This window comes from Polypterus senegalus, chromosome 2 (assembly GCF_016835505.1).
Source record: "Polypterus senegalus isolate Bchr_013 chromosome 2, ASM1683550v1, whole genome shotgun sequence".
Lineage (NCBI taxonomy): Eukaryota > Metazoa > Chordata > Cladistia > Polypteriformes > Polypteridae > Polypterus > Polypterus senegalus.
This window is the reverse complement of record NC_053155.1, coordinates 198,276,343-198,301,022: the sequence shown is the minus strand read 5'-3', so window position 1 is coordinate 198,301,022 and position 24,680 is coordinate 198,276,343. Positions and strand designations below refer to the sequence as shown.

The 24,680-nt window shown below is 35.4% G+C and overlaps 1 long non-coding RNA gene across 1 annotated transcript in view; it reads left to right on the top strand.

The window, feature by feature from the left end:
* LOC120523649 overlaps positions 1-24,680 on the top strand; it is a 173,713-nt gene that overhangs the window by 78,943 nt on the left and 70,090 nt on the right. Inside the window, exon 2 of the long non-coding RNA XR_005632675.1 lies at positions 2,545-2,661. This is a non-coding gene — a long non-coding RNA (uncharacterized LOC120523649). The remainder of the gene's footprint in view (positions 1-2,544; positions 2,662-24,680) is intronic.

The window sequence follows — 24,680 nt, the reverse complement described above, 5'->3', positions numbered from 1 at the left end:
AGCCATCCCCCGTGGCTTCGCCCTTGGAGTAATGAAACAGGACAGTGAGGAGGGCCCTGCCCAGCTCTCTACTCCTGACGTCACTCTTCCCCCTTCCCTCGGCCCTCAGCCTCTGTCTCAGATCAGCGCGAATATTTCTCTCCTGCAAATGAACTATGATTTTTAGCGCAATGAGAAAAGTCACAAAATCAACCGAAATGTTCAAGCAAATTATAGAAAAAAAAAGATCTAAATCCATTAAGTAGTTCTCTTGTTCGCTAACTAAGCAGAGTTAAGGTTACCTCCCGAGGCAGAAGAGTGAGTGAGGAGAGCCCACGCCCCTCCCCTCAGTCCAATGAGTCTCTCTCAGATTCGCACTAATAAATCAGTACCGCAAGTGAACCATGATGCTCAAGCAAATTATAGAAAAAGACCCAATCTAAATCCATTAGGTACATCTCTCGTGAAAAGCGGACAGACATACAAACTGGTCTAAAAAACTAAAAGGAATTTTGTTCTTGGACCATGAAATTTTTAAAACCATTTCTTAGCAAGCACCTATGGGCCAAGGGTAACCTACATTCCAAATTTCAAGTCCTAAGTGCTCATGGTTTGGGAGATTTCGTTGTGAGTTAGTCAGTGGTATTTGGCTTTTATATATATATAGATAAATAAAGTATAGTCCACAGAAGCATCTTGTCCCTTATGTTTGGAGTGAATAACCTCTTTATGTTTAGGGGTGGTAATATAACCTTAACTACTGTATAACTGGTAGTTTTGGATAATCAGTCATTTAATACTGAAAACAGAATATCGAAGGAATTAATCGCAGCCTCTGAAGTTTTTGCAGTACCTTCTGATTATAAATGATCTCACACCACATTATATATTGTAGCTCCCACAGAATATTTAAGACCATAGAGGTAAGATATGTTAGTCAAGAACTGACTGTTTAGCCATATTTTGACTAGCTTTGCAAAGAGTACTTTGTTTTATGATTTGATGTATAAATTGGCTAAGAAACTTATATGTACTGTATGAATATTATATTTATTTATTGATAAGGTCCAAAAAAAGATATTAGTAGTGTTTTTTATCGCTTTTTATTATTTGTTATTTATTAGCGAAAAACCACTTTGTTCCATGTCAAGATTAACTAATTGTGCCTTTAATAAGAAATGTTTAAAAGAAAATGTTATCTTAACTTTTATTTATTGTCTGGACCTACATATGATAGTTGGTATACTTAAGTAACTAATAACTAATAATGCTTACTAACAATAGCAGCAGTTTATTAAATTTAGAAGGTAGTCATTTTCTAGTGTTTTGCTTATACATAACTTCCATTAATATTTCTTCACTTCTTATATTAAGTAAAAAAAAAAAGCTGTTAAAAGAAAAGCTGACACAAACCACTGATATTTTATAGATAAACAGTGGGGAACATTCATTTATTAAGGGTGTAATTTGCCATGCATTGATATACTGAAAGTACATCATGTAATTCACAAGAATTAGGTACTTCTAAAGTAATTCCTGGTAAGAGTGTATATGTTAAAATGAACTAAACATTCAGTGAGTAATTGTTACAGGAAATGGCAAAAACATCAAGAATTTTCTATGTCCAGTTCTATTTACAAGAAAGATCCTTTCATCCTGGAATGTAGTGGACAAAGTACTGATAAGAGAAAAAAGTTTAAAAGTATTTTAAAACTTTTATCAAATTTTTGTTTTGTTTTTATTTAAGATTTACTTGTATTATTTCAACAAAAACTGAAGCATTATGCCAATCATTGTCTTCTATGCACCTTCTCACGCTCCATTTGAGATCTTTCCCTGACTTCTAGGGAGTTTCTTTGAAAGTTGTTCCTGTGCATCCTCACATGTCCAAGGATATACACAGTTTAGGTTGACTGACTGATTGATTGACTGATTGGTTGTCTCATTGTAAATGAGTGCCTCCTGAAATTAATGGCAGTTCATCCTGGTCTTGCACCCACTTAGAGTGTGGCTACCTAATGGTCTGAATGAAAGAGGAAAATTAAAGGGCTGGATGGATGTTACAGTTTAGATTTTATAAAGGAAAACCAAAATGCATTAGTACAATTAAATGTCAGTCTGCTAATTTGTCAAAGAAAGGATTACAGAATAAAACTAATATAAATCATCTGTTTTGTCAGTGTTAGCAAAAACACAATACGTGTACATTTTTGAAAAACTATTTTTTCACATTCTGGAAATTTCTGTAGATATAAAGAAGTCACACCCACTAACTTACTTTTTCCTCCAATTTCCCAACAATTACACTTCATGTCTCATCTGAGATAAACTCAGTAAAAGCATTCACATCAAGACTGTTGCTTAGGTAAACTCCAGTGGTAATCATTTCCTGCCATTGACTTTAAAGTGGTGAAACCCCAAGAACTACTGTAAAATTCACCATGCTATGTTTTCACATATTTTGATGTGTTTTGTTTTTCCCCTAAGTATAGAAATATTTGTATTAATAAATATTGAAATGATAGAAATGAGTCACTTTTTTAATTCATATATTCACAATTCCAGGTACTAGAGAGGAGGCTAAAGCTGAATGTCTGACACTTCTTCTCAGATGTCTCTTAAACCAAATATATGAAAGGAGGTCATATCAGTGTACAGTATTCCAGATTTTGCATCCTTAAGGTAAGATGTTCATAAATTAACTCCTTTAGTGATAAAACTAATATGCTCTTGTTTACATTTTTGATGTGTTTAATATTTTTTCAAATACAAAATATATGCATAATATAAAACATTATTTTTCCTCTGTGTCAATCAAATCATATCACATTGTTTGTTAAAAAAAAGTTTATCTTATATTTTAACAGCAAATACATCTATACCTGGCTGTAGATTTTAGGAATTTGTGTTGAAAAAAATAATGTTGCTTTTTCTGTTATGTAAGTAATGTAGAATATGGCCTAAAAAAACTGAATGCCTAGGCACACTAAAAAGAAGAGCAAAACATTTTTTCCATCTAGTCTTCATATTACACATTACCTTTTAGAGTTTATAGAACTCACTTTAAAATCAATTTATATTACAAAGCTACAAGAAACAATGACATGCAGAGCATACCTAACTGAAAGCATGTCTGTGTAGGTAAGCTAGTACAATTATTTACATTAGGGTTCAGTAATTTGTCTTTTTGTTACTATTACAATTACCACTGCATCAACTGTAAGTATAACAGGAACACTTTATACCTAGAAAAACATATTACTATTCAAAATGACTTCATGGCTAAATAAAACATACGTTAGTTTGCCATATGTACCTGTCTATCAACACGTCATTAGCAATTCAATGGTTTGTTAGAGGAATTGAATAAAACTTTCTTAAGAACAAACCTCTGAATATCAGCTTAGCCTGACTAAGCATTGTTTGCCAAAAATTAACCCCCTCAAATATTGTCTGAAGTTTATTAGGTTTTTTTTTAAAGTAGGCTTTAATACTTTATCTAGTGTGCAATACAGTATAGTATTGTAAAACTGCATGCATTTCAGTTTATATACTTTGCCATTTAGAAAAGGTCTATCTATCTATCTATCTATCTATCTATCTATCTATCTATCTATCTATCTATCTATCTATCTATCTATCTATAAATATTAATAATTATTTTAATGATGTATTAAAAACAAATTTATACTCTAATAAAGGATGAAACTTAAATATAATCCCATAGCTATCCAGTCTCAAAATCCTGGGTAAATAAAAAGCAATGTTGTAATCAGCAATGAAGTGTCATGCAGTTTTAAATAATGTTCTTTCATTGTGGAGGAAGTAATTTCAACAATGTCAAAATGTGTTTCCTTTAACATTTTAAACAACAGTTCATCAGTCTCCTACAGTTATTACCTGACATACTGAGAAAGTAAAGCAGTGAATGATGGCCTTGACAAATTTTAATAATATCACAGGGTGAACAATTTAGAAAAATCATGACCAAGGGTACAGGTAAAAATATGCAAGCCTATTGTAGGAATCCTAAAGAATAGTTTAAGTATGTATAAAGTTTGTACTTCCACAAATAGAACTGCCATGCTGATCATTAAGGTGAAACAATGACATTTTAATAAGTCAGGATAACACCATCTATCTATCTATCTATCTATCTATCTATCTATCTATCTATCTATCTATCTATCTATCTATCTATCTATCTATCTATCTATCTATCTATCTATCTATCATTAGTCATTCCTTATCTATCTATCTATCTATCTATCTATCTATCTATCTATCTATCTATCTATCCTGTGTTTATAAAGGTGTGAATGGGGGCTAAGTTAATTAACCTAAAAACTACTGGATGTAATTATAATTTGTCAAAATCATGCAGAAAAGGAAACATTATGTTTCCTTTATCACAACTATAGGCAAACAATTACATTTTAGTAAAGCAGGTTCCAATCATTATAATCCATTCATTTATGATCAGGGTGCAACATAAATAAACTCAGAAAAAAATTAAATGGGATTTTTCTGTCTAATTTTTCTCTCACTGTAAAATTTCCATGCTATTATCCACTATGCCTTATACTATAGGCCAAACTTCCAATTAACTGAGACCCTGACATTACTATTGTTAATCTGATGCTTTTATCGACCCTCTCGTGGTCTGCAAAGAGTAACCCTGTTTTCCTCTCTGGTGCTCGTTTTATTGTATTCAGTTTTTTCTTTTTCTGTGTTGTAATAAATTACACTTCATTTCTGCTTTATGTGACACAACTAGACTCAGTACTGTGTCTTTCTAAAGATGGAATTTCACATCATAATTTAAAGTCGGCACCTAGTTCCCAATACTGTGAAGACATCACCCCCTTCTTTTGTCTCTGCATCATATTACCGGTTCTATCATCATTGTGAAGTTGATTTTAATACTAGAGCTTCTCTGCTCTTTGCCTTAGCATCCAGATCTAACTAATACAAAACACTTACGCAGAACTCCACAGCTAAAATACTACAGTAATCATAGATAGATAGATAGATAGATAGATAGATAGATAGATAGATAGATAGATAGATAGATAGATAGATAGATAGATAATTTTTTTGTGTTCTCTTGTGTCTTTGGCAATCAATTACAATTAAACTGGCAGAAAGTAGCCAGGGAAGTATTTAAACATGTACATTTTAAAAGGTACATAACCTTACAACATTTTCTGAGTGTTTGAAATTAATAGCTATGATGTACAGAATACACTCTGAAATGTGAAAGTGAAAATGCTTAATAAGGCAATGTTAATAAAAGTATCTATAAGGCAGCAAAGTGCCTGGATCCACATGTGCTCCAAACCACCCATAACCTCATTCACTGCCCTGATCAAAAAATAAAAAACAATTGCCAAATGTATTAATACTTTGTGCTACCCACTGGTCAGTGAGATATCAGATGACAGATTAGAAAGTGAAACACAGCCTAAACATCAACTGCAGCAACCAAAAAATATATGCCTAATACAAATTATGAAATTAAAATAAAATATTCACAATCCCTGCCAAGCATGGTTAGAGACTTGTAGTTAGGAAATTTGAGCAAACACACAGTATAATGGGCTCAAACAGATCTCGGAAATAGGCATTTAAGAATGAACTGCCAAGTAAAAAACATTTGCAATATAAAGAATATTTGGCTTACTGTACTGGCAGTAGAGGAGTACTGTAAATCACAAATTGACAGAAGCAGTGTCAGCCTCTGGTGGGTTTGTGTAATTACAGCATATGGCCAGGACAAGGCAGCCTCTTTGAGGGCTGTTTACTGTCAACAAGTGTGGTAGAGTCACAATATTAAAACTCTGCACTCAATAACTACAGAAAATATAGTAAACTGGAAATCTTTCAAGGTATTTTCATTTAAGAAAAGAAAAAAAAAACAGATATAATATGTTTGCCTAATGATATAGGTTGATAGGATAATTATTGTCACAGAGTAAAGTGAAATTCTTACTTGCATGTGCCAATCAACATGCAACACTTTGCCACACTCTGGTGCCATGATTAATGAGTAGGACAACCTTGCCTTAAAACTTCCGTCTATATGATGCATAGATTGAGAAAATAAATAATCAGTCAATCAATATTTACCATTGACAGCATCTTCCACAGAGCACTATTATAACATACCGTACTAATGCTTTATAATAATGCTTTATAATACAAAAGTAAAAGCAAATAAGAATGAATTCAGACTGAACCCCCAAATCAAAGTGAGGAAGTCTTGCAGTAACTTGTACATTTTAGGAGACTATGAGGGTTTGTCTGCAGAATTAAAAACCTTAACAGCGTCGGATCACATCCCACTTTTCTCTCACCATAGGCTTTCTCTACTGTAGTTTTTCCACTATTACTGTACCTATTACAGAAAGAGAAGAAAATCAATAAAGCAGAGTATTGTAGTAATTTCATCATGATATTCTGATTACGATTTATTTTTCACTGTTGGGAATTTAGAAGCCTTGTAGTCTTTTTATACATAAACAAACCATTTTTCTGGTCTGTTTGCTCGTGAAGTATAAATCTGCTTGGAACTACTAGGAGCAAGAAGAGAAAATGGTTAAAGTTCTTGATAAAGAAAGAGATTTGCTTAATTAACATTGAACTTTTGTTAGTATTTTAGAACCAAGCAGTTTCAACACATGTTTATGTAAGAAATGTCCAACCCGCTATATCCTAATTACAGGGTTACGGGGGTCTGCTGAAGCCAATCCCAGCCAACACAGGGCACAAGGCAGGAAACAAACTCCAGGCAGGGCGCCAGCCCACCACAGGGCACACACAATCCAAGCACAAACTAGGGACAAGTTAGATTCGCCAATGCACCTAACCTGCATGTCTTTGGACTGTGGAAGGAAACCGAGGCACCCGGAGGAAACCCACGCAGGAAACCCACGCAGGCACGGGGAGAACATGCAAACTCCACGCAGGGAGGACCCGGGAAGTGAACCCAGGTCTCCTAAGTGCGAGGCAGCAGCACCACCGTGCCGCCCCTATGTAAGAAATCTTAATATATAATTTGGTAATAACCTATAATGAATATAAACTAATGCTATGTACCACATTTAGGAATATACATGCCCTCAGAATTTGAAGTGTATACTGTACAGTATATTTATTGGAATTATATATTTTAAACAAGAAACTTTATAATATCAATTATTGCCTGACTGCTCTTTCACAAGCTTGTGGGCTCATCTCACAAGGAATCACCCAGAGTTAAGGCTAGACAATAGACTGATATGTGTTGTGTACCATAACTGAGTGCTCACTGATCTTGATATGGAGGCAGCTTAAATGTTTCAAATACAACTCCAAAATTAAAAAAAATAAATAATTGAGTTGAATTGAGTGAAGGGTTTATCTTATTCGCTGAAACATTTTTACCTATAAGGATCTGATTTTACTTCATTCCAAACAAATCACAATATTATCGTACGGTGGCCAAACCACTGTACATCATGATAATATCCTATTGAGGTGTCCTCAGAAATTCTCATGCCTCATATGCACTCAGAAGGAAGCATCTCTGTTTTTTTTTTATATTTTGTTTGGTAGATTAACTCACTTTATTCAACTGGTAGCATACGTGAGGCGAGGCAAGGTGATAAATGGAGATCTGTACTCCCATTGTAGTATTGTTAACTTGTGCTCTTAACTTGTACATATTTAATTTACTTTTTACTTTTCATTTATATGGTGTCTTATTTATTTCTGCAATAAAACCCTGTTCTGTTCAAAGGCTGGTAAAGAACTAACAACCATTATGGGCTTGATGAATTTATTGCTACACTGTTAATGCTGTGATTAAAAAGGACAATGAGTAGAAATAACTATTAAAGTTATTTTGAATTATAAATCTTCTTACAGTGCTCCTTTAAAGTCAAACATCTCAGTACAACACTTGGAATGTGAATTGATTCATTACAAGTGTCTACTTAGACACTATACAGTTCAGTCTGTAGCATAGCAGAAGGCTGTGCACCTGCAATTATTGTGGTTTCCAGGCCCCCATCATTGCCTACTGCTATCAGTACTCAAACAGTTCATGAGGTGGTGCTTAGATTACACTATATAGTCTAAAGGGGATGTCTAACAAGATGTCAAAGGTTTAAGCTAGTCATCTGTGAAGAGCATTATATAAAAATAATTTGTTGTTGCTGTGCTACTTCTGTACGGCTTCAGAAAAATGTACTATATAAAGAATGCTCTTGGTACGTTAACTGCATCTTTAAATGTTAAGAAGGCATGACAAAAGAAAATAAAATGTTCCCTTTATGATTATCATTGTCTTGAAATAAAATAGCTTCTTGTCATATTTAACTTAATTGGAAATTTGACAGCATTGTGGTTTCTTTTGTATTGATAAAATTACTTAGCAATTATATAATCAGATGACATATTTCTGTAGACAGCCATTATGATAATAGCCAAGCAAATAATGATCAGAGCCTGGAAGTCAATCTCCTTGTCCCATATACTTTTAACACTTGAATTAATATGATGGTGGTTTTCATCTCTTACTTTGCTACAGTAATCACTGCAATAAAAAGATAACATATTTCATTATTTATTTAAAATATGCTAAACTAACAGCTGCAGGCAAAAATTATAAATACCGTGAAACTGGAATATTGGTTAAGGTTTGCTTGAATGCTTGCCTGCTCAAAAAAGAGACACCCATCTCCCTTTCTCTTCTCAAAACAGTTACAAAGGTGATAATTTGGGGTTGCAATGGGGGGATAAAATGATGAGCTGCTCATCAGTTTATGTAGAGGCTTGTGTGTGTGTGGGATATTTTTTGCTCTTAAAAATCCCCTTTAGGTTTATAGACACATTTATTACACTGTTAGTGCTGTGATTAGAAAAAAAAAGAAAGTTCCGGTGCAGCTGTGCAGGGAACTCACAGCATCCTTGCGTCCACCCAGACAATCTGTTATTGAAAGTTTGAGTCTGAATGCTAAAAGCTGGATATCCTAATACCAAGTGTGGAGTTTTGATTATTGATTTTCAATGTACAGTTTGGCTCAAATTCACTGCAATGATAGGCACACCTATTCTTTCAGATCACAATAAAACCCATTGATAGGTCATTACCATGACTTAGCACATTAGGAATGGGAATAAAATACCTTGTATCACTAAAGGGGCTAACTTCATTTTTGCATAATGTCCTTGACCAGTCAATTCGTTACGAATGCTATAATGATCTCATGCTAAAATAATTACCAATACCCTATCATAGTGAATAGATCATCAAAATGAAGTTAGCACATTCTTTTCAGAATAACTTGAGGTTTTTGTTCCAGGGACATACTGTGGGGTTGTTCTGTAAATTCCTTTAGTTTGCTTATACCCTGTTTTTGGGTTGGTGCGTTACATACAACTGATTCCTTGGAGTATTTGTTGCTGGGATAAGGTCTAGCTGAAGACAATCCAGGAAAATTAGAAGACGAAAAAAAATATTTCACCACTATTGATATGATAATGCTGAATTTTCTCGCAGTTATTAAACATAACTGAATTTCTGGTGGAATTCTTCATCACCACACAATTGACACACATTTTTATCAGCTACATTATAATGCATTGACTTTGTACCTCTTCATAATTTGAGCATTTATTTCAGTCTCTAAGTACCTATTAGCATTAAAATGATGCCTTAATGTTCAGTTGCTTGTTTTTCACCTAACTGAGGTAACTGCTAAGATGTATTTTAATGGATATGCTGTTTACTGTTCATATTTGATGAAGATGTGTTTACTGCAGTGCTGAAACCAAGAAGGTGCATCTGATGGGAACAAATGACACACAGCTGTGGCATTTAGCTATTTATGGAGATCGCATTGAACATGTACTGAAAAAAATTCTCCACACGCCAAGGATGGAAACCAGGCCTGAGAAACAGCATTACTGGATAACAGAAAGTTACAGGATATGTAATAGAAGTGTGCATTTATTGCATTGGTGGCAAAGGAAGCCTCATTAAAGTCCTTTCTGAAATATCCGTTTTCTTCAGCGTCCCTTACTCAGACTTCCTAGAATACCCCTGGAAGTTCAAGCTCTCATCCGTCCCACTACCCCCTGAAACAACACATTTAATTATAACTGCCAGAATCACCTTCACGACTTCTGCTGGGAAGAAATAATGTAGACACCAGAAACCAAATTAAAGGAGGTCATTTACTGAGTTGAGAGTGGAGAAACAAGGCAGAAAATTTGTAACAAAGATACCCTCAGGCAGGAGTTGTTGTTTGATCAAACAGCTTGATCAGTGGAAGAATGGGCACATTGGAAAGTCCTGATGAAAAGGTTATCCTTTTTGAACCATTGTGATTTTGTTGGGGACATAGATGAACACATCATCATGGGTATTTCAGATAAATAATTCTCTCAAAGGTTTCAGTAAATATCACAGCTTATAATAGCTCACATTATTGAAATGATATGTCTGTCAGAAAACATCACAATGGAGATTAATCTACAATGATATGCAAAAACAGAAGAAACAGCTGTACATGCCAAATTGATGCAAAATGGTTGCTGAATGAATATGTCACCAACATGTGTTCATGCATTTAAAGCCAGAAAGTACTACTCCAGCTGCAGAAAAAGAATGGACTTTAGAGGCATACATTCCAGGTATTTCTAGATTCGTCCAAATAAATGTCCATGAGCAGTATGGGCTTGTGAGATATTGGAAAGTTACAATATTAGTATTAGCATTAGTATTAGTGTCATTATTAGTATTAGTAAGAACAACAGAAACCATTGATCCCACTAACATACAATAAAGACTACCTATGGAGCTTATGCAATTCACACATCAAGCAGAACTTGCACAAGTTTAGTATTGGTAAACTGATTGCACAGAATCACAGAATAATGACAAAGAGTCTGGCTTATAGAAATGGAATGCCATATTGCTGCACAATATACCAGCTGAAATTTGAAAATGTTGCTGAAGGTAATATAATCGCAATGACTACTTCAGAAGATTAACATGCTTATTTCAGCCATACTTCTTACATTTTAAAATTGAGGTGCCCAAGCAAAAATGTATTATTAATGGGAAAAACTGCAGTTAATCTCACAACGCTTTGATTTCTTGCAGATATTCATGGCAGAATACTTAATGAACCTTAAAATCTCACATTATGTGCATAGCCAGTAATGGCGCATTGCACATAACGTGCAATGAATACACTTGACTTGAGAATTCATAGTTTTCATACTTTTTGTATGTTTACCATTTGTTTGCTCAGAGGTTGATGCTCTTGTAGTTTCCTGAGAAGCTCTTCTTTTCTCCACCCTAATGGCCCACTTCTTCTCTTCTTTCGTCTGCATCTTTTCGCGTTAAAACTGATTAAGTCAGTGTTTCTGTTGCAATTACTTAGTACGTTTTCCTTACTTTTTCACTTAAGCTGGCACTTAAGTCTTCAATCTGCCTTAAGAATGATTTAAGATATGAAGAGGTAGGGGAAGTAACGGCGAAGGTGGTAGAAATGAGAATGCATGTACCACATGGCTGCCCTGCTGGCCGCTGCCGAGAGTTGATTCTACAATAAACTAAATTAAAAATAAAAAGAAAAATAACATTGGAGGTCAATCATCACCCCGAATGTGGATAGTAGAAGTCATATAGTATATGTGTACCAACTTTCAGACCAATAGGTCAAACGGTTTGCGAGCTATAGGTGGTTTAAAATCCTGGACAGACAAATAAACAGCCATGACAGCGTATTATATATAAGAATATGGCAGATTATCTGTACAGTGGTCTACCATTTCATCTTAGAAAAAATGTATCTAATCTATGAGAAGAGATGTTCAGACCAAATGCAGCCACATATCACTGCACCCTTACCTCTTTATTCATGACTAGACTTTTCTGACATAGTATACTATTTTTATTCCAGGTTCCTAGAAATATTTGACAGGTCAACCATAATAAATGTTTGCTTTGAAACTGAAGGGAATTTTTTCAGGATTTGGAATTCCTGATTAGGTTATCACAGAATGGGGTGGGTTTGATTGTGTTTCATTTGGAATTTTTTTCTATCTTATTCTTTACTTTTTTATTTTCATATCATAAAATTAATTCTGTCAATTATTTTCACTTTCTGTCTAATTTTAATCAAGGTTTACTTTTTTTCACATCCTACCCCAGTACCATTGTGTTTTCTATCAGTGCTGTGGTTCTAAATTTTGATTGTTCATGTGTGCTACCACAATGTTACTGTGTAAAGGTATAAATGTCATTGCTGTGCACTTCCTGGTTGTCCAAACCTTCTTGCACGCTTTTTGTGATTTTGAGTTCAGGTTCTTGATTTATCTGCTTTTGACTTCTGACAATAATTTAGTTTAGTTTTTTAGACTTAGTGTCTTGATCAATTGATTTCCTGTTTATACTTTTGTCTCATTTCATATTTTTCATCTCCTTATTCTTTAATCGTGCCATGTTACCCTGGTTTGGCAGAATAGCGGTCAACAACTTGCAAGATTAGAGTTACAAGAGTTTGTGATTCCATATGACTTTAAACATAAAACTTGAAAACCTTACAGTGTACAGAAAAAGTGCATGAAGATGAAGTATGGCTCAAGTTAACATTGAGCAGACACAGTCAAACAGTCATCAGAACAAAAGAAGTTCATTTTAGCTCAGTTGGGTAAGAGGGTTGATTTTTGCTTTTGGTTGATGGTGTCAAGGAAGTGAAGCAAATGCTGGATGAAGCCATATCAAATGACCCCGATACAAAGAAAAATAAGTCCAATGGGCAAAGAAAATCTAAAAACAAAAAGATTCAATATCTTGCTCTAATTTGTTTCAAATGAAAGCAAGACTCAGCCTCTAATGGAACCCAAAATCAATCCAACATTTTCAACAAGTATTTATTTCTCATTCTTCAGCCTAGATTACAGAATCTGAAGGTAATCACATGAAACAATGGAGTAAGGTTATGGTTCAGATCATAAACAAGTAACTAAAGTAACTTTAGTTTTCCAAAGCAAACAACTTTGAAAATGGTAGATATTGGGATAGATGTATGTACAGTAGATACTCCTTATTCGCTTGGTCTTATAGCATGCTGATGAAGGAAGATCGATATGTACGTCAAGTTCTACAGTGTGTCCAAAGTTTGGTTTTAGCTTCAGTCCAGGAGAGGAAACTGATGAAACTTCATTGGATGAGAATGGCCACTACTAAATACAGGTAATGTGATCTTTACGAATTTAGAGTGTGTAATAAATTGTATTGAAAAATATGACTAAATTATTTTGTTTATTATGAAAGATAAGAGCATCATATTAAAAATCAAAGAAAGTCCTTAGGAAAAAGGTGTTTTCGTGATCCTATCTCCAAAATTAGGAAGCTCATTCATATTTTGTCCTGTTCTTCTTTTAGTGCATTTCCAGTTGTTTACTCAGACCTCTGTACGCATTAATTGTCTAAGGTACCTCATGGATTCTGCCAAATTCTGCATTGTTATAGGCTTTAGCTTAGTATTAATTCGGTTGAATTCGACAGGTGATCTCACTTCTCAATTGCCACCTAAAGTCCCTTCTACAACATCCCACTTGATCAACTAATGTACAAGGGACGTTCAAATATAAACAGGAATTTATGAGCTACACTTTATTTATTGAATACAGTGAAATAACCTACATACTATTTTTCTATGTAGTCTCCTGTAACTCACTGGTCCCAGTGCTCAGGAAGCTTGTTCATCCCAGAAGAGTAGAAGTCTTTTGACAGCCTGTTGACCCATTCTTGTACAGCGTCAATAACCTCCTCATTCGACTTGAATTTCTTCCCTCCTAAAAATTCCTTAAGTGGACCAAAGAGATGATGGTCCCTCTCTGAATGACTTGCACCAATCATACACTCTAGACCAGGGGTTCTCAAACTCGGTCCTGGGGGACCCCTGTGCCTGCAGGTTTTTGTTCCAACCAGCCTCTGTTTTCATTTGGACTCCTGGGCTAATTAAGTGAACTGTTGTTTCCCAGATTCCCTGTTTTGAGAACAATATACAAATTAGAAAACTAAGTTTGGTAAAAAAAAAAAAAAGTATTAAAATGTACTAAGCAGTTATATGTATTTTTTTCTTTTTAACAGTATTTTCATCTTGATTGTCATTCTACTTTTCTAGGTGTTCTAATTGTTTAATTAATCCGTTATTTACTACTTTGTGGGGCTGACGCTAAAGTAGTTGCAGCCTTTCACGATTGAGTGTTGTTTGCTTGGGCTTCTGCTCTTTTTTTTTTTTTTGCTCTGTTTTTAATTGTCATTATTAAAATTCAATGAAGGGAGCAAACTGCACAGAGAAAGGGCGAAATATAATAAAAAGAGAGTTAAGCATTTAAATCCATAGCAAAAAGAGAAATATTTCTAATGTAAATGTAAAAATCACGCTGCTGTGCTTTTCTGAATGTAGAATAAAAGATAAATAATAAATAAATAACATCAGCTAATTAAATGAGATCAGTGCTATCAGGTTTTGTCACTGATTAGGAATCTGGTTGGAACAAAAACCTGCAGCCGCAGGGGTCCCACAGGACTGAGTTTGAGAACCCCTGCTCTAGACTAAAAGAGAAACTCATCCCCAAACTGATTTTTAAGTCTTGAATAAATCTGGGATGAAATGACTTCTTCATTTGTCAAAAGTGTAATAATAATTTTCGGCACCCCACTACTGTGTACCTCCTGCTCTGACATGTTGATTACAACTGGCAGGAAGGGAGGAAAGAGCAGCTAGCACTACTAACGACAAATTCAAACATGCATGTGTTTGACCAAAGAGTCATGTATACCTTGCACTCTATATAAGAATAGAGCATGAAAATTCCTGTTTATAACTGAACGTCCTTCGTAATTCAATTTGACTTTTATGGAAGGATCCAAAAGGGTATGACACCATTATTTCGGGTTACCATAAAATTATTTTACAATAAACTGATTGGAGTTCTTTTAGGGAAGAAAATAGTAAATGTAAGTATTCTGGAATTGTGGCTTTATTGCATGGTGAGTATGGGAAAAAAAAACATGGTTTTAGATAACAGCACATTTACATGCACTTCAATAACCTAATTATTTGCAGAAACCTGATTTCTAAAGTGCCATGTAAACCCTTATTCACAATAATTGTTGAGAAATTGGGTTATTTGCCTTTGAGATTCCTGATTAACAGAGATAGATTTCTCAGTGAATAATCTGATTACGTGGCCATGTAAACCAATAACCGAATACTCTTTTTTTTAAACATTTTATTAATTTTATTAAAATGAAATAACATTCCATACAAGCAAGTCAAATTTAACAAAACTAGGTTCGAAACAAATCATCCCCAACCATAAGAAAGAGAGCTAACCGAACAGAGTAAAACTTTAATAATAGTAAAAATATGTAAATAATTAAATGAATCAAAATAAATAGAATAAAAAAGAGGAGAGAGAATCTGCTTCCTCAATTTAAATGCTTATTCTAAAATGTTACCGATTAGATCCTGTATAAGTTTTGAAAACATTTTGTACAGATCCTATAAGTAAGATTTAGATTTTTTCCTATTTTAGATAATATATAACATCAGTTATCCAGTGACCTAAAAGAAGTGAGTTTGGATTCTTCCGGTTGAGCAAGATAAGTCTACATGCCAATAGTGTAGTAAAAGCAATTACAGTTTGTTTGTCCTTCTCCACTTTAAGCCCATCTTGAAGTACACCAAACATAGCTGTTAATGGGTTAGGAGGGATTGTGACACCAAGGTTGTCTTATAGGCATTTAAAGATTTTGGTCCAGAATTATGTTAATTTGGTGCAGGCCCAAAACATGTGACCCAGTGAGGCTGGAACTTGATTGCAATGTTCACAGGTTGGACCTTGCCCTGGAAACATTCCGGACAATTTTAAATGAGAGAGATGTGCTCGATAAATAATTTTAAGTTGAATAATTGTATGCTTTTCGCATATGGAGCTCGAGTGAATTCTGTGCATTGCTACCTTCCACTCCTTTTCTGAGATGTTGAGAGATCCTTTTTCCACTGTACTCTTGGATCTTTGAATGGGAAGAACAGTAAAATGTTTTTATATATTATGTATTATGGAGATGCTGTCTGAGTTCTTAGGAATGATCAGTATTTTTTTCAAAATAGCGGTAGGTGGGAGGTGAGGAATATTGGGCAGGTTTTGTTTAACAAAGTTTCTAATTTGAAGGTAGTGAAAGAAATGTATTGCTGGAAAGTTAAGTTTAGAGTGTAATTGTTCGTAGGATGCAAAGACGTTGTCTATGTACAGATTTCTAAGTGATTTAATCCCAAATGTTTTCCAGACATTAAAAACTGCATACGTTTCAGAGGGCGGTAATAGATGTGTAGTTTGATTACTAGCCTATTTGGATTTCATTTTTAAATACATGATATTGCAAAAGCCATGTACATTTTACATTCTCTGCTAATACATATAATTCTGTTATCTATATTATTGCTAAATATAACTCATATGTAATATATATATATATATATATATATATATATATATATATATATATAATATAACAGAATTTAATACACAAAAATGTGTTGTCTTTGTCTCAGATGATGTAAATAAACAAAAATGAAAAGGCTCCATATTTCAAAACAGTTAACTATGCACTTGAATGTCATACCATGTGTATATCTTCTAATTTGTCTTAATATTGTGATGTTAGTATTACCTCTGTGTTGAGAAACTCTATGTCTGTAAGCTGCATGGAGATGTGTGATATGTTTAATTGCTGTTCCAAGTTAAAATTTGCTGACATTCTGTGTGTTAGTTTAACTGCAGATCATAAATTTGAACGTAAACCTTTGATATTTCCAATACAATATACCATTTATGAGCTTTTTAGTACTTCGCCTTTTGGAGTAAACTGGGAATGAATACTATTTAGCAGCTTTAGCTTTGATTTCAGGCATTTGCTATGTTTTTGTTTTGGAGAGTGTTCACTTTTAATTTTTGTTTGTTTTTATTTGTTTCAGACAAATATTAAAAAATAGCTGTGCTATCTAAGAGGGTTGAAATTTAAGTAATCAGTGTTAATGTTTGTAGTGCACCATCTATTGGAATATATTTTGTAATGTGTATAGTAATAAAATACATTACTACAAATGTTTGTAATGCACCATCTGTTGGAATGATAAATGCAAAGCATTTTATTACTGAAAATGTTTGTGATGCACCATCTTTTGGAATGACAGAGACATCGCAACTGGAGGGACGTATAGAAAGACACACAGACACTTATCCTTTTATTAAGGTGAACGGGTATCAATCAGTCTGTAGTTTTTACCAAATTATTTTTCTAACACATTTCTTATGTCCTTTATTTTTCTTCTTAGCACACACCAGAAATTAACTACATGCTTTTATTGTGCTGTTCACAAAATTATGTTTCATAAAATCATCTTAAAAAAAAATTATATGCCAGACACTATAATGATAATTATACCTGCAGAATTATTGTTGGAAAATCTTTATTGACCAGCTGTGAGATTGCAACATAAAACAATCATATATAACTTGATATATAAATAACTATGCATTTACACATATGGATGGCAACATTACTCTAAAGAAATGATGTTAGATCAGTTGTGCCTCTGAATTGCCTAAATGGAAATATGAATGTATTATGCATAGTACTAGGATGGGTGTTGTTCCAGCCCCAGTTTATGACCATGAACTGGAAGAAGACGCTCAAAATATGTATGGATGATGGATAGATGGCTGGACATACATGGCTCCCAAAATCCTAATAAGCTGAAATATTGCAAAGATAATTATATTTGCATATCTCCAGTTAAAAATGTTCAATATTTGAGCTAATGACTGTTTAGTTGCATAACAATATTTTAGCTAACTATGCCACAGTACACCGATGTCCTTTGTTAAAAGATAATCTACAAACTCATTTCATAAAATTCATAAAACAAAACATATGTCAATACTTAAGACCTCTATTAACAATATGTAAACATTACAGCAATCATTCAAAATGTGGCTTATATCAATTGTATGGATATTGAAGTGAAATGCCTTACATATTTAACTCCTTACTCTGATAACAACTTTAGAAACGCCAGAGATCATCAAGGTCATATTGTTAGGAACCTTGTGCTGCTGAGAAGCTTACAATAGTCATTTCTTTTTACTGGGTGAGGGCAAGAAATTGTTCAAACAGCAATCTAAAGAATCACTCAAATGGTGGTTCAGCAAAATATCACAATAAATATGCAGGGATTAGAGATATTGCGACCCACTCTTAAATGCAAGTCAGGTAGTGTTCTCCAGCAAACACCTTTAGACAAGATGACATTGTAGACCAACCCAAGCTCAGTATGAAGAAACTGAATGGAGCAGAAGCCTAATGCATTACACAAGTTGATTACAATATAAAAATGGATTATTTTATGGAGGCAACGATCTCAGTCTCTGTCAATATGACAGTCTTATAGTGTTATGAAAATTTTACTTTACTCAACATATTCCATCTGATGTTTTATAATTTTGAACAATATATAAAATGGTTTGTAGTACTAGAGTGTTGTACCATGTTAGCCATTATGAATGTAGAGAAAAAACAAGCAAAATGCCACCTTTTATTGGCTAACTAAAAAGATTACAATATATGCAAGCTTTCAAGGTAACTCGGGCCCCTTCTTCAGGCAAGATGTAATCATTTCATCGTGCCTGTGATGGGCTGGTGTGATGTTGATGGTTGCTTCCTGCCTTATGTACTGAGGGTGCCAGGGCAGGCTCTGGCTCCTAAGTTCGAAAAAGCATGTTTGATAATAGATGGATGGATGGTAATTACTGATTTGATATATATCCCTACTTGCAGTACAAAGTGCCTTATAATGGTGTATTCTGACAATGGCACAATTAAACAATTGATGTTAATTTTGTAGTCTTTAATTCATAGATGGATGGGCATGATTCTTAAAGTTACTTGCAAGAACTATTGTAAACGCTTGGGTGGACAACTGATACTGTACCCTGAGAAAATAAGGAAACTGCTGGATAGATAGATAGATAGATAGATAGATAGATAGATAGATAGATAGATAGATAGATAGATTAGTTATTGGCATGTGATGTAACTCCTGAGTCTCCAGTTTTTTTTTAAAAAAAACGACCGTTCACCTATGTGAAGAATGGGTATCTGCGTTCTTGCATAGGCACGCCTAGTGTGCGGCTGTGAAACTCAAACTCCAGATCTACCGCTCCATCTCCAGGTGACAGTGGAAATTGACTTCAACGAATCAACAATACATTACTGAAACAATACACGCGTTGCCGAATGTGGATATATTTTAAACGTTATATCGACGCGATTGCACACATCTTCGTTGTAATCTTTAACGAGGATGCAACTGCAGCATCTGAACCAAGTCGAGCGCAGAGTTCGGACTTCATTCAAAGGCGCTGCTGAGCTGCTACAGATGGTTGTGACCAGATGCACAATTGTGGCTAAACTGAACAAACCGGTAGGCTTGGTGAAACCGCAAATCACACATAATTTGGTTTTAACTTAATGCATGCATTTGTCTTTGTTCACTGCTTTAAGAAGTTTTTCCATGAATGTTTTATTTAGTTGTATTTTCCTGCCTCGAATGTTAGTATACAGCTTTCTTTCCTTCTTTCTTTCTTTTCTGCCTGCCTGTCTAGTTCCTATGCTCTGTGTCGCACGCTGCACGCACGTCGCGCTTTTGCTATCTGAATCAGTAGGGACGGTCCCCAACCTAGTGGGGATTTCAGCGGCTCGGGGGCTGAGCTTCGCTCGTTTTGAATGGACAGCAGTGAGTTGAGGCTTTCTCAGAGAGCATTAAAAAGAGTGGCATTTCCTACTGAGATGGTATGCGCAAAGTGTAAAAGCCTTGAGGCAGCAGATAAGGGGAAAGGGAAATGACAAGCAGATGAATGAATGATGAGATCATTAAGATTAAGCGCCTATGCAATTGATTTTCTTTCCTTCTTCTTCCACTTTCCCTTCGTGAACAACTTGTTCACTGCGGCTTTTTTGTACACTTTTTGCTCTTCTTTGATGATCCTGAAAGAAATTGCAGATGGGAAATGAAAAGTGTGAAGAACACCAGAGTCCTGTTGCTTCTGTGGCGATAGAAGAGCGAGAGCACAAGGTTAGCGGCGGTCTTCATGGGGCATTCAGAAGAGTAGCGCTGTTCTTGAAGCGGTAATTCAGGGTGGGGTATTAATACAGTTCCGATTTTGCTAAGATACGTTGTCGCATTTGTTGCACTTTAATTAGGAATGGTTATATTAACATTGATGGTTTGAATTGCACAAGCATCTGCATGGTGTTTTCCTTTCTATTTTTATTTTTAATGAAAACTTCGATGTGCTTCGCAGAGGGTCTCTCACCGGGTGACCTGAACCATTCCGAATCGCGTTTCCCAGGGAAGTGCCCTCGCGCCGCGAAGTGTGTGGTCTAGAGCTCGCCTGCTGGAAATGTCTCATAAGCTGGCAAAGTTGTATGAAACCTGTGGAATGCGCTGCCTTCTTCTTTGCATTACCGTTTGACCGAGGCAAAAAGAAGGACTGAAACTGGAATAGTGAGGCGAGGGTCCATAAATTATAATCTAGCGTGTTTAGCAATCGGTACGATCTAGCTGCTGTTGTCGCACCGCCGAGCTGCATTTTTCATTATATCCCCTTCCCCCCTCTTTTCGGCTTCCCCCTCTCCCTCTCTCTTTCTCAACTCGAAAAATTCAGCGCAAGGGGAGGAAATTCTTGTGTGTTTTGGAATGCGATTACCCCTCGGAGACCTCAGCAGTCTGGCAGACAGGGGAAGAATGGGCGAGGGGAAAGCACGGCGTAGGGGCCCGTTTCCCTTCTTTTTTCTCTTTCTTTCTTTCTTTTTTTTTGACTTTTTTAATGACAGCTGGTGCTATCCTGACTCACATGAAACAGCGCTATGGAAACAAGCTGTTTAGCTGAAGCCAGCCAAGGCGGCAGGTCAGCTGATAGTTGAGGCATTTAGTCAGGTGATCAGCTGATGTTGACTAATTACACACACACACACACATTCACATACATGCATACATACAGATGGGCAAGTAAGCCAGGGTACGGCTACTTCACATCTACAGGTAGGAGGAGTTCATCATTATCTAGCATGGCTCTCCGCACGTTCTAACACGTATTCCGTGCACTGTGTCATAAACCTGCAGTTCATGTGTCGAGCGTACGTGCATACAGGCTATTGATCGCTCACCAGCTGCGTGGAATCTGACGATTGACGCTGGATTACTCGTACCTCAGTCTCTTCTGTAACGCAAGTGATGCGCTGCATTTCAAATCGCCGAAGCTTTGGCGCATCCCCGCGGAATTCCCCGTGTCAAGTTACCAGCTTTTCATGCAAAGCCGCCAGCTTCTCGCAAAGCTCATGGCGTGATGACAGTCAAACTGCGATCACGGTGTTCTCCCTTGCAAATTTAAATTCTCCCGAAGTGGACAGTCGACCCCAAAACCTTTTGCACCGCAGACATTTAAAGTAATCCTCAAACAGGTGTCAGGAACTCCAGATGCAATTGTTGCTTAGATATTCCAGAAGGCAGCGCAGCGCCGGCTTCGTTTTAAGACAGATTTGAGTTGCCAGGGGCATTTTCACGCGTTACACGTCGCTGTTTGCCTTCCAGCATATTTTCGCCGGGGTTTTATTGATATGCTTGGCATCAGACGCGATTAAATTAAAAAAAAAAAATCATTAGTAAATTTCAAATGAAAAAATGTAATTGCAGCGGTACGATTGCAAGACTTGGGTGTTGCAACGTTGTACATAAAGTTTAATAACAGGAGAGATCATTAATTCAACTTTGAACGTAACCCATTAGCCGGCATGGCTGCCCGCAAGCCTTTCTTGACAGGACCAGAAACTAAATAACCCGAAAGCACAATAAGTTTGGCTACGCAAACTATTTCGCTCGCTTACGCTAATATGCAATTTCATAATGTACCCATTTTGGGGCACTTTTCCAAATGCACTAAAAACGAAAAGGCTTGTCTGTTTTGCGAGGGTGGCTTTGGGGCTCTCTTGTGATGGTGTGAATCAGCCATCTCATTTCACTTTTACATGCTGAAGAGTGCAATCTGCTAATAAGGTGACTCACTGAAATATGTAATGCACTGAGTCATTGTTCTTGTGGAGTGTGCCTAAGCTGCTCATGGAGCTTAACCTCGGTAGTTCTGACCCAGAAAGCACTGGCATAGCTTCAGGCTACACCTGCAGTGTCTGTTACTGTCAAGGCTCCCTTTTCTGGACATCTGATGTGTAAGTAAGCTCTACTCCAACTGTATTTTCATCCCTATTGCATTTTAACTGGCATTCATCATTGTTTTCAGTATAAGCAAACTTTATTTTCTGTAGTTTAGTAACTTTGTTCTTTTTTATCTATTGACATGTTTCATTAATGAAAAAATTAAGTAAGAAACATACTTTTTAAATTTTGCACCATACAATTTTGAATATTACGTAAGATAGCAATGTTAAAGCATACCCAGAGTATCAGCAGGGTTCAGGTATAACAATTTTAATCAATAATTTAAAAACTGATACCAATTTATCATGGATTATCGCTGTAGAAATGAAGTGTCTGTCCCTTATACCTGAAGTGGCACAGCTACTACCAACTGGCATTAAATCCACTGTTTTAGGTATGCACACGTGTGCCATCTGTGAAATTCTGCAGAGATGTTCATTTTGCATTTTTTTGGAGTTTCCCAGACTCCTTTTTAACCCCGTGGTATTAACTTGGCACATGCTTATCGAAGAGAATTTGGCTCGGCATGCTGACTAAATTGTTGCGTGTGTGTGCTGCTTTCATTTTGATTTTGAGGAAAAAAAAAATAACTTGATTTAGCTTATTATTTTAAACATGTTCTCCAACCTACTTTTTTTATTTTCTGCTGGTGGAAAATTAATACATCATCAAAATTACCTGCAATATGCTGTCTGTGCTATTAGTTGGTTTGATAGTGTCAGTTGTGAAAAAAGGCATACATACCTTGCTTTTTCAAAATTAAAACTAAAATAAGTGAGGAATACTTCCCAGTATTATGGTAATAGTTAAGAAAAATACAGATTGTCTCTTTTATGATGTACAGTTTCTGATATAATTGTATTATTATGCATATACAGCATGAATGCAATTCTTGATTTTCATCCATGTATCCACCTAATATGCATGCCAGTTCAATGCATATTCTTACCAGTTTCCCATACTGAAGATTTTTCTTACACATATAAAAATGAAAACTGTCATGCAATACATTTTCCTATCTTTAGGCTGCAAAGCCATTCAAGATGTTTTAAATTTACTGTGTTCATTTTAATTAATACATTCAGTGGGTGTAACCCAAAAGATTGTGCTCCATAATGTGTACGATAAAGTCATGCACAACTAACCTTGTTTTGTATATTCTCACACAAATTAGTGTGAAAGGTTAATTCTTGGTTTAGCTTCTGAAATTATTTACAGATATTGCTGGTAACATTTTTCTGTAAAAGGCAAGCATATACAGTAGAACAGAAATGACATTTCACAGTCTGGCCTTTCCTTCGAATGAATCTAAAACAATTGGGCAGTTTTAAATACATCTTCTTGTTTGTTTTAAATATACAATTAGCATTTATTATATTTAACATAATTGTAAAAAAGGAGTGAATTTCCCCCAGTGAGGTTACATTTCCTAAAATTGTAGTTTGTTGTAATTCCCCTCTTGTAGTGAAACGGAAAGTCAACAATTAAAACATCTTGTATTTAAGAAACTGCAAGTGTTGTGCATTGATTTGTCATTTTTATTTATCGTGTATTTGGGATAAGCAAATCCATCCATAGCTTTTCCAAAGCAGTTTTAATGGAATCATGGTGTTTGAGAGCCAGAAGCTGTGAATCCGATCCCAAGCTCCAGTCCATTATTGAAAACACTCATTTTAAAGATGCCAGCTAGTCTAACAGCCCTTGGGGGCTATTGGAGAAAACCAGTAAGACGTGCTAACATAACACAAGAGTGGTGAATCCAGCAGGACTGCAAGTGTGTGAAGCAGCAGTACACCACCATGCTGCTGCTTGAATTAGAAGGAGTGCCTGAAAATGGCAAGACAGTAGGGAGTCCTCAGGACCAGAAGAGTGTTACTCCCAGAGGATTTCTGTTCCAGAAGAGAATTAATTTTGCTTACATTTCTATTGCATTTGGGAAAGTTGCATATTTTATACATCCATTAATTCAATTACACCAATTAAAATTGGAAAAGAATACTTTGAAGATTTTAACTTCTAGTCAAAAGAGTGTAAAGAAATGTAGCCGATCCAAAAGCAAAACAATAAAGATGACAAAATATTCTGAGAAAATATACTGAGAAATGTTTGTAATTGTGTAGGTGCAGTATTGATAAAAGCGCCATAGCTAGTAGAACCAAGTCAGACTAAAAAGGTGAGGGGTCATACATGCTCAGGGGATACTCACTCCTCTTTATGTAACAAGTTCTAGATCATGTCACTAAAAATGAAGCAAAAAGATTGAATGGTTGTATATGGTCTAGATTAAAACAGAATTACAAATACTTGGCTAGCATCATCATTGGATATATCCACAAACAAGCAATCAACTGT